Source organism: Bombus bifarius, unplaced genomic scaffold (assembly GCF_011952205.1).
Source record: "Bombus bifarius isolate JDL3187 unplaced genomic scaffold, Bbif_JDL3187 scf7180000009125, whole genome shotgun sequence".
NCBI classification, from domain to species: domain Eukaryota; kingdom Metazoa; phylum Arthropoda; class Insecta; order Hymenoptera; family Apidae; genus Bombus; species Bombus bifarius.
In genome coordinates this window covers 5,516,470-5,530,600 of record NW_022884914.1, presented here as the reverse complement: position 1 = coordinate 5,530,600, position 14,131 = coordinate 5,516,470, and the positions used below count along the sequence as shown (strand labels likewise).

Genomic DNA, 14,131 nt, shown 5'->3' with positions numbered 1-14,131 from the left:
GAAGTAACAGATTTTCATACAATTTGAAATTCTGTATATCTCCATAATTACTCTACAAAGTAAACTAACAAATTAAATTAATATCTTCCGCCTGTTACGAAGAAATAGTTCGAAAGTTGCATTTCCGCAGCTAGTATCACAAACGAATCTCTCAAACCCCAGCAGCAACCCCAAGATCATTGCAACCCACGAAACACCTGAAACGTAGCTAAATTTACATACACGCGTCGAGCCAATTTTGTTTCTCCACGTAACGCACCACCATAATTTACAACATAACACGGGGTGCATTTCATATTCACTATCGCACTAGTCTCCCCCGCGAAACATGACGCGTATACCACGTTACAATCGATAATTATTAAGACGAAATAGTTTAACTAGTTTTGTCGGTTGTCTCGTGTGTACCACAAATATTACAAAAAATATTAATATCTTAGCTTTTTGTTCGTTGAAAATCCGACGCAAATGCGAAGCGAATGCAAATGTTTCGGCCAACTGGCGTTATTTTTCACGGTCGTGGAACACGTCCGCGGAAGTTTAATTTCGTGCTCTTTGAAACGGCCTATAGGCGCTTCTGGATTCGCTCGAAGTAACGCTGCGAGATTAATTGTCTCGTCATCCCGTTGTTTTTCACCTTTCCCGCATTTTCGTGCCCAAGCGGTGAATATTTCTTTTCCCGCGGTTGTTTTTTTTTTTCATTCCCCCACGTCGTCGTTTTGCTTCATTTCGACGATGTAAATATTGAATGAAATTGAGCGTCGGGATTTACGGCGCTTCGTGCACGCGTAACGACTGTTTATTTTTCTCCGTCATGACCGTTCTTTCCCGCAAATAATACGTTTTTTATTACTTGCTCGTGGCGAATAAGTAAAAAAAGCCTTAATGAACTGTTGTAGGTACTTGTAACGCGACACTATCAAATAACAGAACGAAAATGCGTTTATACGTCGCTCGTTGTGAAACGGGAGAATCCGCATTTTGGGCGTGTCAACTTGTCGAAAACTGATAGGCGGTGGATAAAAGACTGTAACGTTATCTGAAACGTTATCTGTATTTAATGGTTTTTGTGATTTTTCGAGAGGACAATAAATTTGCATTTCATTGGCTGCTTTAATGGGTATATCGTAATTTCTCAAGCCCTAGAAGATCTCATAACTAGAAACCTTAGTAAGAAACATTTCTGCTCCCGTCACAGGGTCTATGCTTATACAGACCATTTAATACCCACTTTACCCCAAAAACAATTAATCCTCAACGCACAAGCCGAACCTATATCTTTCTGTACATATACCTCATCCACCGCAGCATTCCCTGTATAATACCTCTTTCACCAACCGCAACCCACCGAACCTCATCAAACCAAGATTTCCACAAACTGAATACCATCGGTTACGAGTTTTCCAAGTCATACTTACCCATAGCTTCCCTCAGACACCGTCAATCAACACCTTGAGACGCGAACTCGGACAAGTACCGTAACAAACCCGCTTAATCGAGATAGGGGCGGCAGGCAGAAAAGGGTAGAATCGTGTTATTCAACGGATTGATTTGCCGGTCGGTTGGAAAGCACACACAGGCTATCGAAAGTTGGGGCGACAGGGTAGTTAGATACAGGAGCCACGTAAGTTGGTAGTCACTTGGTAGCGAAGGACGCCTCGGAAGGGTGGCCACAGCAGGAGGAACACGCTCGTCCAATAGCCGTCCGGTAAAGTACAATATCTGGAGGGGCAGGCCAGCCCATTTAGATATCGATTTGCAATCTCGCCGACAATTACACGAGGCGCAGAATATGTTCGTATAGATTAGATCAGATTAAATGAATATTTACGAGGAGGCCCGCGCCGCGGACGACCGACACTAGGTGCGTGTAATCTGCCTTGCAAACACCGCGATGCCGGCGTTCATTGCTACGCGCTTGCACCTTAACCCCCACAGAAATCAGACTTTTTACCATTTTTCAGGTCGTTTGTTGCGTTCTTCGTATCACTTTATCTGATTCTCAGCATAGAGCAAAATGTAACTCGTGTAGTTTGAGAATAAGAGTTGGAGTAGAACTTAAAATACCAGAATACTGAACATCGAAGGTGACGATGTTGAAAGAATTAGGAAATTCAAGTGTAATCGCTGAACTGCTGTAGTCGAGTTAGTAAATTTTGTCTTGTATAATGTATAAAATAAACCTGTACGTAAAAATTTGATGAATGATTGCGATGCCACTTTTCGAACCGACGTACAAGACTTAGTTTCATAAAGATTTCTGGATCAATGAAAGAATTAAAGAATCTTTCATAAATCAATCATGAAACTTTGCATTCGAGAGAACGTATGACTTATGAATAACCTGGCGCTTAATGAATTATTCTTGTATACATTAGTAAACATTAGGTTTCGCTATATATAAATGATACTGATTTTGAGTGATTCATAAGGAAGCATCTGTTCTTAACTTTATAGCGTCAAACAGCAATCCCAAATGAAACGGAGTCCAATGTACACGTTCGATTTGGGGATTTGGGGAAATAGAGCTTTTCTGCTGCGTTTTTGGGTCTTCCTGTCTCGTTTCTTGTCACTTTTATTATTTGTAATTCTGTTTTCTATCTCCCTCTTTTTTCTTCCTTTTTTTTTGTGAAGGGGGTTCTTTTGGTTTGATCGAGTTGGTCGAGAACGAAGGCAGAGGACGGAGTGAGAGGGATTTTAGTTGTAAATTGGAAACACGATACATGGTCGGAGAAACAAAAGGAACAAGGGGATCGAATTGGAAATGGTATTTAGTCACGACGTTCCAACAACCGTGTCCTAACAATGTCCCTTTTTCGACGATGGTGCCTTTGTTCGTTTATGCATGTAGAGGGTGTCTCGAAACGAGCGTTACGCTAATAAAGTGGTAGAGAAACAATTCAATATTTTTCTTCGTTATTTCTAGCCGAGGCGTTTCGTTATCTTGCATGAACCTGTTGCTTCGTTACTTCGAGTTTACATAATCTTATATATCTTTGAACGATTTCACATTACGAAGGGCAAAAGGTAAATTTATTTCTGTATTCTTTTGTCAGTTCTATGTAATGTTATATCTTTAAAACTGACTTTAAATTTTATCTCGAAATAATTGCAAATAAGTAAAAATCCAGATTCTATTAAGATGACAGTTATCAACGAACAACAATAAAAAAGAACGAGATGTATTTTCATCGCTGCACCAATTATACATCTACAAACGTTTCCTTTGTCTCGAAATTTTAACCACTGTATGTCACAGTGACCGTTTACAATCGAGCTTTATTGTATTTATTCATTCTTTTCATCGTTCCAATATTCATCTTGGATTACTATGGACACGCTTCAACGAGGGAAAATTACGAGAAATAATGGAAACTTATCCAAAGAAGCGACACGTACATATCTATAGTTCGTACTATCATACAAAAGCATCTTCACGCTTTATTACGAATCAAGCATTATAGTTTATATTTTATATATATCGCTACAGCAGTGTTAATGGAGAACAAATTGTAAATTTCTAATTATATATATACAGGGTGGTTGGGGACTGGTGGTACAAGCGGAAAGGGGGTGATTCTACGCGAAAAAAGAAGTCGAAAATATAGAACATTTTTTTTTATTTTTTTTTTAATTTTTCCATCGAGACAACGATCTACAGTGAGATCCGTTATAACGAGACGTGATAAAGTGCACGCGTACCGAGCGAAAATTCAAAGTCGATTTTCTCGAAAACAAAGCCTCAAACGAAAAATTTTTGTTCTATATTTTCGACTTCTTTTTTCGCGTAGAATCACCCCCTTTCCGCTTGTACCACCAGTTTCCAACCACCCTGTATATTAAGATTTTTCAGTGACTTGCGGTGATATCTGTAATTGATAAATACAGCGGCTACAAAAAGTATTTACACATACTCTTCTAATTCAATGAAGCGTGTCTTTGTTGAGCGAATGAAACAGAAGAAAAAATAACTAAAGAACAAATCGATAGATCTTTTCTCGTCTTTCAAAGTAGACACCCTGTATAGAGGATAACGGCGAACGTTTTCGATCATTTTGTATCGTGGACAGTGCGTGTCGGTCCCGGATTGTGCGTGCGTTGTACACACTGGCCGTTGTAATGGATTTAGCTCCTACTCGAGCGTACAGTTTGCGCATGTACCAAACTAATCTGCAATAAATTTTCGAGGCCGCGTCGTTACATCGTTTACGATCGGGGAGATTTTATCGAAGAACTTTTGATTGCCATAAAATATGCTTCGCTGCGTTCCCTTCCTGTTCCTTCGTCCTTAACCTTTCCACTTTGTTTCACGAAGCCTGGCTGAGCCTCCAATCGACGAACGATATTGAGTTAACGGCGTGACGTCACGGGGAGAGGAGAATTGAGCTTTTCTATTTTATCTTCTAAATGATGCCTCGATAAACTCTTTTATTGAGTAACCAGGATCGGAAAGGAGAGAAGCAGAAAGAGGAAGGATATAGATTTCTTGCAATACCGTGTACCGAGAATATTGTACCTACAGCCTCATCTTTATTTTCTTGCTATTCCCTACGGGATATGGCTGGATAACAACTCGATAATTAGATAGAGCAACGAAGGCTTGTAATAATTCTGGAATAGCCGTTAATACTGGTAACCTTTGATACCGGCCTCGGTGATAGGATCAATGGAAGTATAGTAAGGAAGTATAGCTTCATCTTTATTTATTCTTTAGGATGAATCGACTCTTCACGAGACGGTTGGCTATTGTGTTTTTCTTTTCGACGTAAGACGTTAAACGAATGGCAGTGTGGTAAAGTTAAGCCTTTCACTACGAACCATCGTAATTAACATTTAAATCAAAATATCACAATTTTCTTTCTTGCATCTTGAATAGAGAATTATCGGATATTTCGTTATTGATAGATGGCAACTTCCTGGCTTGTTCTTGTCACGTTTCACAAAGCAACGAGCATCGATCGTGCAACCAATGTCAATAACGCATATTACATGGCAGAGCATAATACACCAATATAGCTGATATATAGAATAGAGCTCTGCGCTTTCCGTATATACATTACGAAAGGGTTAAACACAACCCTGGGAATATCGCGAAGATGTGATAGGCAGCAAAATGGTGCGGGGAATACCTAGACCTATCGTAAATTCTGTTGCCGAATTATTAAAGACTCTCTGACAGAACGAGAAGCTACAGAACGACAATTTTCGTAATGGCAAGGAAAATTTTGACAGAACTGCTATAGCAACTACAATGCGGTAAGATGATCTACGACAGAATCAGATACTTAACAAAAAATGAATCTGTAGTTCCAGGTGAATTAGCAATCGGGAAACAAGAGGCTTGTGCCACGATTAAAATTTACTTTCCAGCAGGTTCGTAGCGTCATGACCACGATTAGTTGCGTGACCAGCCTAGCTGATATCTAATGTCAATCCAGCGTGTTGTTTGGAATATATCGTACTCGGGGACAGTGCCGATTCGCAACATGCCTGTAAATGGCGCGAACAAGTGCAACACAAAAGAAGAGAAAGAGAAATAACCGAAAGAAAGTGTGATACAGTTGAACAAGGGATGGAGAGAGTTCATACCTTTCGCAGGCGCACCTGTGTACCACACGGGAACGTGATTTGTACACGGACCAAAAAGGGAAATCGATCGAAGCAAAGCCGGTAGCAGGCCGGGAGCGTTTTCAAGGATTTCCTCGATTGGTATTCCAACGATTTTTATCCACTCGTGCTAACCGATCTGATCCATTCGTGCGGGTAGCCGCCGCAAATTAGCATTTTACGAGCCACCGTCGGCACACCAGACCCTGTGGGGACAATGGAGGGCCGCGTTAAATTCGTTGGAAAGAAGGGTGGAGAGCGGAGAATCCATTATCTGGATTGAGGAAAGCCTGATACTGTCGGCTGTTTTATGCAAAACAAGACGTAAAATGCCGGATGCAAATGTCAGGATTCGGATTCCATCTGAAAACGTGGCCGAACGTAGAGACCCGGACGAAGGAGGAAGGAACGATGGGTTAACTTTCCCATCCTATCAAACAGTGTTTTTATCGTGTCCCATGTGAAATTAAATGGATCATCGTAGGCCATTTTCTTCTTTTTCGCCTTTTTCCCTTTTCTCCTTCTCTCTTCCTTCTTCTATTCTGATCGGTTTCCTGGGTTTATTTTCGTTCCATTTGCTTTTCTCTCTTTCCTTCTTCTTTCCTTCACGTTTGATTCGCTCGTTTTAAATGTGGAAAAGATTAGCCATCCGGTGCGTGGTGTAATTAAATTTTCTTAGCCGAGTTGAATTTTCAATTGGATTTCGGTGATTGAACGCGTCCAACAAAATTATCGGTCCATTTTGTATCCGGCAACTGCCTGCGTTTGACGGAATCCATTACCTCGCAAGATCGGTTCAAGAACATCGCGAACGATGTTACCGCGAGGAAACTGCCGCGCTACTTGTTTAGAAACGAGCTATTTAATAAACGCAGCTAAGATTTGTCGAGTGAATCGACGTAAAAATAAAAATTCGATCGTAAAGTCTCTTTAGCTATCAACATTAAATTAGAGTAAAAATCAGGTATTCATCTTGCAATTTAATATTCAACTGATTTAAAGAACCTCTCAAATAATTGTACTGTTAAAAATATCAAAGCATCAAACTTTTCTCAAATTCCTTCTTAACGCCATCTACATTGAACTTGATCGTCCAGAGTTCAATCGTGTAATTCTCTAAATAATATTCAAACTCGCAATCAAACCGATTCATCACCAAAAAAAAAAAAAAAAAACAAGGAAACGAAAAATGTTTCGCAACGAAATCATTCTTGAAACGCTTATTTAATAACGTACAATTCAGGTTGGCATTCGACGAGGTAATATCGGATTGTTGCTTCGGCGAGCGTAAACACGAGCAAATATAAGAAGGATCGGTGGTCGGGTCAGAGACTGCGGTGTATTTCCACGTGAAATTCATTTCGCTGAAGGCGTTTTGAAAGGCTTTTTTTCCATCAACATTTTTCTTATATCATTCTCTTTTAATTCTCTTCGAACTACATTTATCTATGCTCCCTCTTTCGTATGCTCACGCACACCTACCTAGGATGCGCCGATAAAATTCGAAGTTGTTCAAGCGTTGCATAGATTCGTCGCGAAATAGTCTATCGCGCAAAAGCGAAGGTCGGTGCGTTGCAAGTGAGAAATGAATTGTTCGTTGAATGGTTCGTTCGATCTCTGCGCCCCAACGTTCCGGTCACGGAGTTCGATGAAAATTTCACATATTCGAACGTTCTGAGTTCCCGATACTTTGTTGCTGCCTCGCATTGTGGCTGTATTTCCGTGCTGACGAATTTATGACGCGTGTGTCAAGAATTGATACAAGACATGGTTTTTTTGCGAAGAAGTCTCCATCGAACTGGAAATTTTATCCCTTTGCACCGCCCCAGGACAATTATTTTTTCGACCAACAAATATGTCCAAGGATCTTTTGAATTTTGTTGCGTGTTTTTTCTGCGATGTAAATTTGATTCTATGTGAAGATTTTATGATGGGATATTATTTTTTGATGTTTCTTATTTAAAATCCTCCCATGTTAATGTAATTATTTAACACTAAGCATCTTGTTAACCTTTATGTTGATAAAATTTTGTAATTCGTGAATTAATAGGATTGATAGAATTTTTTTTCCTTTTTTCTTTTTTTTAAGTGATAATGTCTTTGACACGGCCTTGAATTCAAATTTAAATGACCTCGAAATAATTGGGTTAAATTCGAGTTAGAGTGGAAACAGTGTAGAGTGACAGAACATTGTTCTGTTGTGCTTTTGTAAACTTTTTTATATCTTTACAATATTCTCCCGCCTTTGTGCTTATACATGTCGTAAGCTTTTAGACAGCATAAAAATCGCTGTGTTCAGCATAAAAATCTGGGGTCAAGGATGCAAGATATACATAGAATCTGGCAAAATAGAAAATCCTTTTTAGATTACTTGCCCTTTGATAAGAAGAATTTTAATGCAAAGGTCATGGGAATATAGCGAAGCTGAGAGATTCAGCTGAAAACGATTCTCCTCGACATATTGTTCGTGTAATCTGTTTCATTTTTCGCATCCACGAACTAAGCAATAACAAACAATACTATTTTTGTTTCGTTTCTATTATTCCAAATTTACAGAAAATTGTCTTAACTACTTTTTAGCCTTGACCAACGTTTCTTATACATATGTAATGTCTATCTTTCTTCAAAGAAGACACGCAACATTGTACGATATCTCAAATGGAAGGGGGCAGAAGAGTTCTAAACACACTTCGAAATAATTAAAGCCCATGTAGTTTCTCTTTGTCATCTACATGTATACGATCATCGGTCCGTTGCAATCAAACATTAACAGACGTCAGTTAAAACGTAACGCGGTATAATTTATTCTTGCGTTATAATTTATCCTCTTTTCCAGTGTCAGAAGAAAACGTAGCAAAAACATCTTGGCAAAAAAAGGAGGCGGTAGTGGCGGCACGATGACAGCAAAGGAATGGGAAGAAAGATTTCAATGAGCATCCGTGGATAAAATCTTGAATAACGTTCTCGCCCTCTTAAAACAACAGTTGATTTATCTTCGAGGAACATTTCCTCCGAGGACAGGTTCGTTTCGATTTTTTAAAAACTCCAAGCTACATCGATTAGCTTACGAACATCCCACTGCGGCGAACGTTAATTATTAAAAACGTGAAATCACGGTGAATGGCGATTACGTGTTTAAATGTGAAATGCGTTTGACGCGGCGATTAATTCAACGTGCCACACTAGATTGTTAAGTCGGCAATGTTTTGTCCCAAGGCGGAATAAATTACCCACGCCTGCATGAGACGTTCGCCGAACGGGATCTCTGATCGGCCGAGGCTAATATTTTCTCTTGTTTGTTTCGTTGAATAAGGTAATCTTCAAATGCTTACAAATCAGATGATTAAATGAAGGTTCAACGATGTCCAGGTTCATCTTAAGTTCAGAATTTAATTACACAGTTAAAGAGATCGTGACTGGTTTGGTAGCTACGTACGAAATTTGCTTATAAATAAAGACCATGAAAGAAATATGAGAAGCAGAGCTCTTATTAAATTAACGTTTAATTAAATAAAATTTAAATTTAAGCCTGTATTATAGGTAGATCCAATAGGTGGAGTTCAATTTTCCATCTAGTATGAATTTATGCTAATCGTTTATATCGTTCCTCTTAGTATGTGGTGTATGTTAATGGGCACGCTACGGTAACAATGGCCGGCAACTATGGATTAGCGAATAAACCGATGATAGTAACGATTAAGGAGCAAATTGTTCATTACAGTGCAGCTGTGTGCGACAGTTATATTTAGGACATCTGGAAATATTGTTTGCGAACTCTTGTCTCCATTCTCTTTGTCAAATGTCTTGCGTTCATTTCATTAAGATATTGAAAATTCTACGGTAGCTCGTTATCTGAAATGAATTAAAATTAGAAGTTCTCGACGGTTCAACAATTGTTCGTCATTTCGAAATTACTCAATGTTTAATATCCAACATTTGCGATGAATTGTGAAATATTCTATATTTACCGAAATATTGAACTATGCTCGTTTGTAGCTTCTATATACATTTCCAGATTCGTTCCGAATTTCGTCGATATAACTATATTCATGAAAATTTCAATTTATAAATAAAATGTATAATTTATTCAATACGCTTCCATCTGTCGCTGTATATAAAATTATAGAACGACAGAAATAGCGTTCGTATAAACTAATTTTCTTCACAAATAAAGCTTTTTTACAAATATCTATCATCGCAGTATTATCGGAAAAACAATGCATTTCGCTTAACGAAATCGAAAGGCGATGAAATTTATGAGAGAAAAGGTCGATCCCTACGGATACCGATTATCCGGAATAAAACTTCAATAAGGAAGGTGGTGTAGCTATTCGACGAGTTAAATGTGCCATAAGTAATGCATCTCCGATCGAACGTGTGCACCGGAAAAAGATTACCTTCACTTTTTTTCCGCTAAATTTTATTTGTCGATACTAAATACGTGTGCATAGTTTTAGAACAATTCGCCGATGCTGTGGACAAAACTGTTGCTATATACTAGAACGTTGGTAGGCGAGGTGATCTGTTTCTGTTCATTTATCGGGATATAAAAATGACAACGTAAGAGGAACGGAAGTGATTCGTTTGAAGGGAAAGTAATATCTCACCTAATTTCGGTCTCCGTTATTTGCAGGATTTATCGAATCGCGTAAAAAACTGCTTCATACGTTTCCTCCTTTAATCGAGTCCACTGATTAGAGTTCCAGCCGGACTTTACTTATAGCACACGTCGATAATGGAATTGTCAAAATGAAGCGTCTTCACAGAATGAGGATAATTTAGTATTTCAGATTGCAATTTATAACACAGAACTTCGTTGCTTCCCGGTATACTTCGTACGTCTCTGTCTAGGATTACAAAGGGTTATTTCGATTATCTTCCGCTTTCAATTTTCGAGGATTTCGTTTCTACATAACCGCTTATTTTTTTACAATTATTACGATTGTATTCTAAATTGCTTGTAATTTAATTTAAATTACATGCTTCAAGAAATTAGACGAACTTTCACTTTCTTTTTTTTCAATTAGATATTTAAAGAAACAGCAACGCATCAAAAAATTCTACGTCTACTAAGGTCAAATATGTTAACAGAAAATTATATAAAAAATACAGAAATATTATGAAATATATCACTCGTAATAGTATTCACTCGATGTCGGTGATTCAAAGGTTCGTAAAATGAAGTCGGTATTTTTGTAACAAACAAAATCCTCTATCTCCCGATACAAAGAAGTTGGAGAAATACCTTCGAAGAAAGCAACCAAGCCGATCCAGTTCACACCTCACTCGTTTGTTCACTTTAGAACACGTTTAGTGTCTCGTCGGCCATTACCCAAGGAAACAGACGGACTGGAGCACGCGACGATCTCGAGGAGGAGTCTTATCTCAGCCGTCGTGAACGCGACACGTGTGAGAGAGAGTTTTACGCTCGAATGTTACACCTGATGGATCTCATTTACCGCGCGTATCTACACTCGCGAGTGGAACTGTCAAGGATCGCATCGATTCACCTCTGAAATGCAATCTTGCTGGAACGATTCCCGGTCGTTAGTACTTTTTCCAGGATTTAAAGCGTTCTTCGTTCGAGCTTTATTGAAATTGCGGCATCGATCCTGCAGCCAGCGCGTTCATTTGTTACAACTAAGACGCGCCGCGAAGAAAGCCAAAATACTCCCTTCGTTTTCATCGATTCGATAAAGAATTCTTTCTTTTTATTTCGTGTTTCAGTGAGCTTCAACGGAGTCCCTTTAAATACGACGATGGTCGTGAAACGTTTTCCGAGAGATCACCGTAGTTACTTTCAGTTTATTTTCTTGTTTGTAAATTATTTTTAGAAGATTTTTAGCACCGACCTTTTAGTGATAATTTCTACGGGTTAAAGTAAATCGGAAGTTAAAAGCGATAAAATTATTATTGCATAAAATCAAAGGCTTCGGTTTTGGGAAAAATTCGCTTGAAAATCAATGGATATATTCCTGGCTGACATTACAACATCATTTGGCCGCGACTTTTTATACTTTGGGCGTATAATGCTAAGACATTCTAGCCCAGCTACTTGTGGATATTTCACCATCCATATTCTTACTTCACTCCATATTCTTTTTAGACTTTCACGACTTTGCATTTTTGATTGTCGATATTTATTTATTTTCATTATTAACAGATGTCAAAGTGATTTATTATACGGAACAAAATTGGTCGTGTCAGAGATGCCTCCTTAAAACGGCGCATTTAGCATGATGGGACGAGCAACGACCTGTCAGCCGACGATATACGACCGCCATTGAATTTTGCTTGTGCAATAACGCAAAGTCGCGGGAATATTTCTCGTTCTACTTGACGCGTGATAGAATCGGGTGAAATGAAAAATTGTGTGGCTGCGCGACCTGCGCGATGTAACGCATCAGTGTTTACGCATCAACCCCTTCCGTTCGTTTTCGAGTTGAGCATCGGAGGGCTGAAAAGCAGCCGATTCACCACGACTGACGCGATGGAAAGTTAATTGCGCGTGAAACGAACGGAATGGGTTGTGACAGAGTACTGGCCTCGATATATTCGCAATATACATATGTATCCATAGTATAAGAAGCGTTGCGAGTATTTTCATACAGAGCAAATGAGATTGCGTGGATGAAGCAGGTTAAAAAGAGGAAAAAGAGATAGGGTGCGTCGTTTGTTACGCGGTAGCTACTTTATCAATTCAGTTATTTAGGAGGCTTAGGGAATTTCTTTTAAAGAGGGAGGTTACGACCCTGGGGGAATGTTGTTTGAATAAAATTGGGCTTAAGTTGTAGGGGAGGATAAGTATGAAAGTATATTGGAATATTTATTGCCTGTAACCGTGCCAATTTGTTTGTGAAAGCTTCTTTGAATATTGAACGTTTGAAGTTGTTGAATTTTACTTTTCAGGTTGTTAGATTACGTTAGATTTTAGGAAGCAGAGGATTTCTGTGCGAAACTTTTAAACGTCTGATCTTTTTGTTTCCATGATTTTCATGCAAATATTTTTTTAGCGAGTAACGAACATAGTAATTAATTTGTAATTCCTTCGTATATAGAAATTAAAAATTGAAGATATAATATCTGAGTATAAATAGAGAGTGAGAAATTTTCTATTTGTTATTCTATATAGCAAATACTCTCTACAATAACGTACATTTCAACGTTCGAAGTCAATTAATCATTCAGAAATTCTCAATCTATACACCTCTTCCTTCCCGAAATATTGACAAACAAAAGTATTACAAATTATTACAATTGTTACAAACAAAATTAGATTTAACTAAATCAAACCAAGCTATATCAATGCCTTAAATTCCTGTCAACTGGAAATCCATCGTGACAAGATTTTACATCCACGATATTATTCTTCTTTTTCCTTGCTTCAATCCTCCTTGAAAACGTAAAAGTTGGGGTCGATTATCCGAAGAGTGGCACGTTTTAATAGCGTGGTTTCGCGTCGGAAAATAAGGTTAAACCAGAAGCGAGATGACGAAAGACGAAGTTTGTTGGCGAATAGTCGGAGGAACGATCTTTCGTGGCGACTTTTAGCAAGGTCTGTGTGCGAATCCGCGCAGAGCTCTCGTAAAAGCACTCGTCGGCGAAACAAACGCGCGAGCACAGCCTGCCGTGACTTCTGTTGCGAATTGCTCGCGTTTTGTAACGCTAATATGAAAACTTGGCCGCGGAATAATTCCTGCGGCCAACGCCACGCGATATTAGTTTATTTCCTTCCTGTAACAGGGTGTTTCTAGCCAACATTTTTTAGTACGCAATGTATCATCTTTACAGTAACAATTTTTTCTTGTAAGAACAAATTGTAATAAAATAGGATTTTTTGAGCCATAGAAGCTTCAACAACTTAAACTTCAATTTTGAATTTTTGCATAGAATAACCAAATTTCGTATATTAGGAGGCACCATTAATCTATAGTATAATAACAGAGGTAGAGAGAATATCGCGTATTTTCTTTAGATACAGCAAGAGAAAGAAACAAGGACGAGAAAATTATTTCAATAATAAATTATTTGAATAACTTTATCATAAATAAGCACGAGTAAATATCCCACTTTATCCCACGCTAAGTAAAATAACTTTTATCAATTCATTACACTTAAAATACGCCGGGAATTTAAAGGTTTTTTGCGATTAAGCATTTCAAGAGCAAAAGTTTCTTTTTTGCTTTTTCACGTGCCTTTGTCCCTTTCGCTAGTATACTATCAGCAGCCTTTATTTAATTACTTTCATCTTGTGTCACGGCACTCGCTACTCTCCATGTTCTGACCGCGGCCGAAATCCGCAGCCCTTCTCTCATTTGCTTCTTTTCTCTATGCTTATACGGAAATTCAGTTATGCCCTGATACCAGCCTCTACTTGTCGATACTCGTTCCGCTCCGTAAATTCCGCTCGACGATGAGGAAGCTCGCGCTGCCTCGGAAATCGAAACTTTTTATCACGAAACCTCGCCGAACTTGTTCGTCCCGCGCGAGTCCGCCGTTGCAACTTGCGGCGTGGCTTCTCGAA

At 38.7% G+C, this 14,131-nt stretch overlaps 1 long non-coding RNA gene across 2 annotated transcripts in view; it reads left to right on the top strand.

Moving 5' to 3' along the window:
* The window catches only part of LOC117213703, a 91,730-nt gene that overhangs the window by 19,261 nt on the left and 58,338 nt on the right, over window positions 1-14,131 (top strand). Inside the window, exon 2 of one of the 2 annotated variants that reach the window (XR_004488706.1) lies at window positions 8,444-8,628. The exons of the other annotated variant lie outside the window; for it this stretch is intronic. This is a non-coding gene — a long non-coding RNA (uncharacterized LOC117213703). The remainder of the gene's footprint in view (window positions 1-8,443; window positions 8,629-14,131) is intronic. 2 annotated transcript variants of the gene reach the window in all.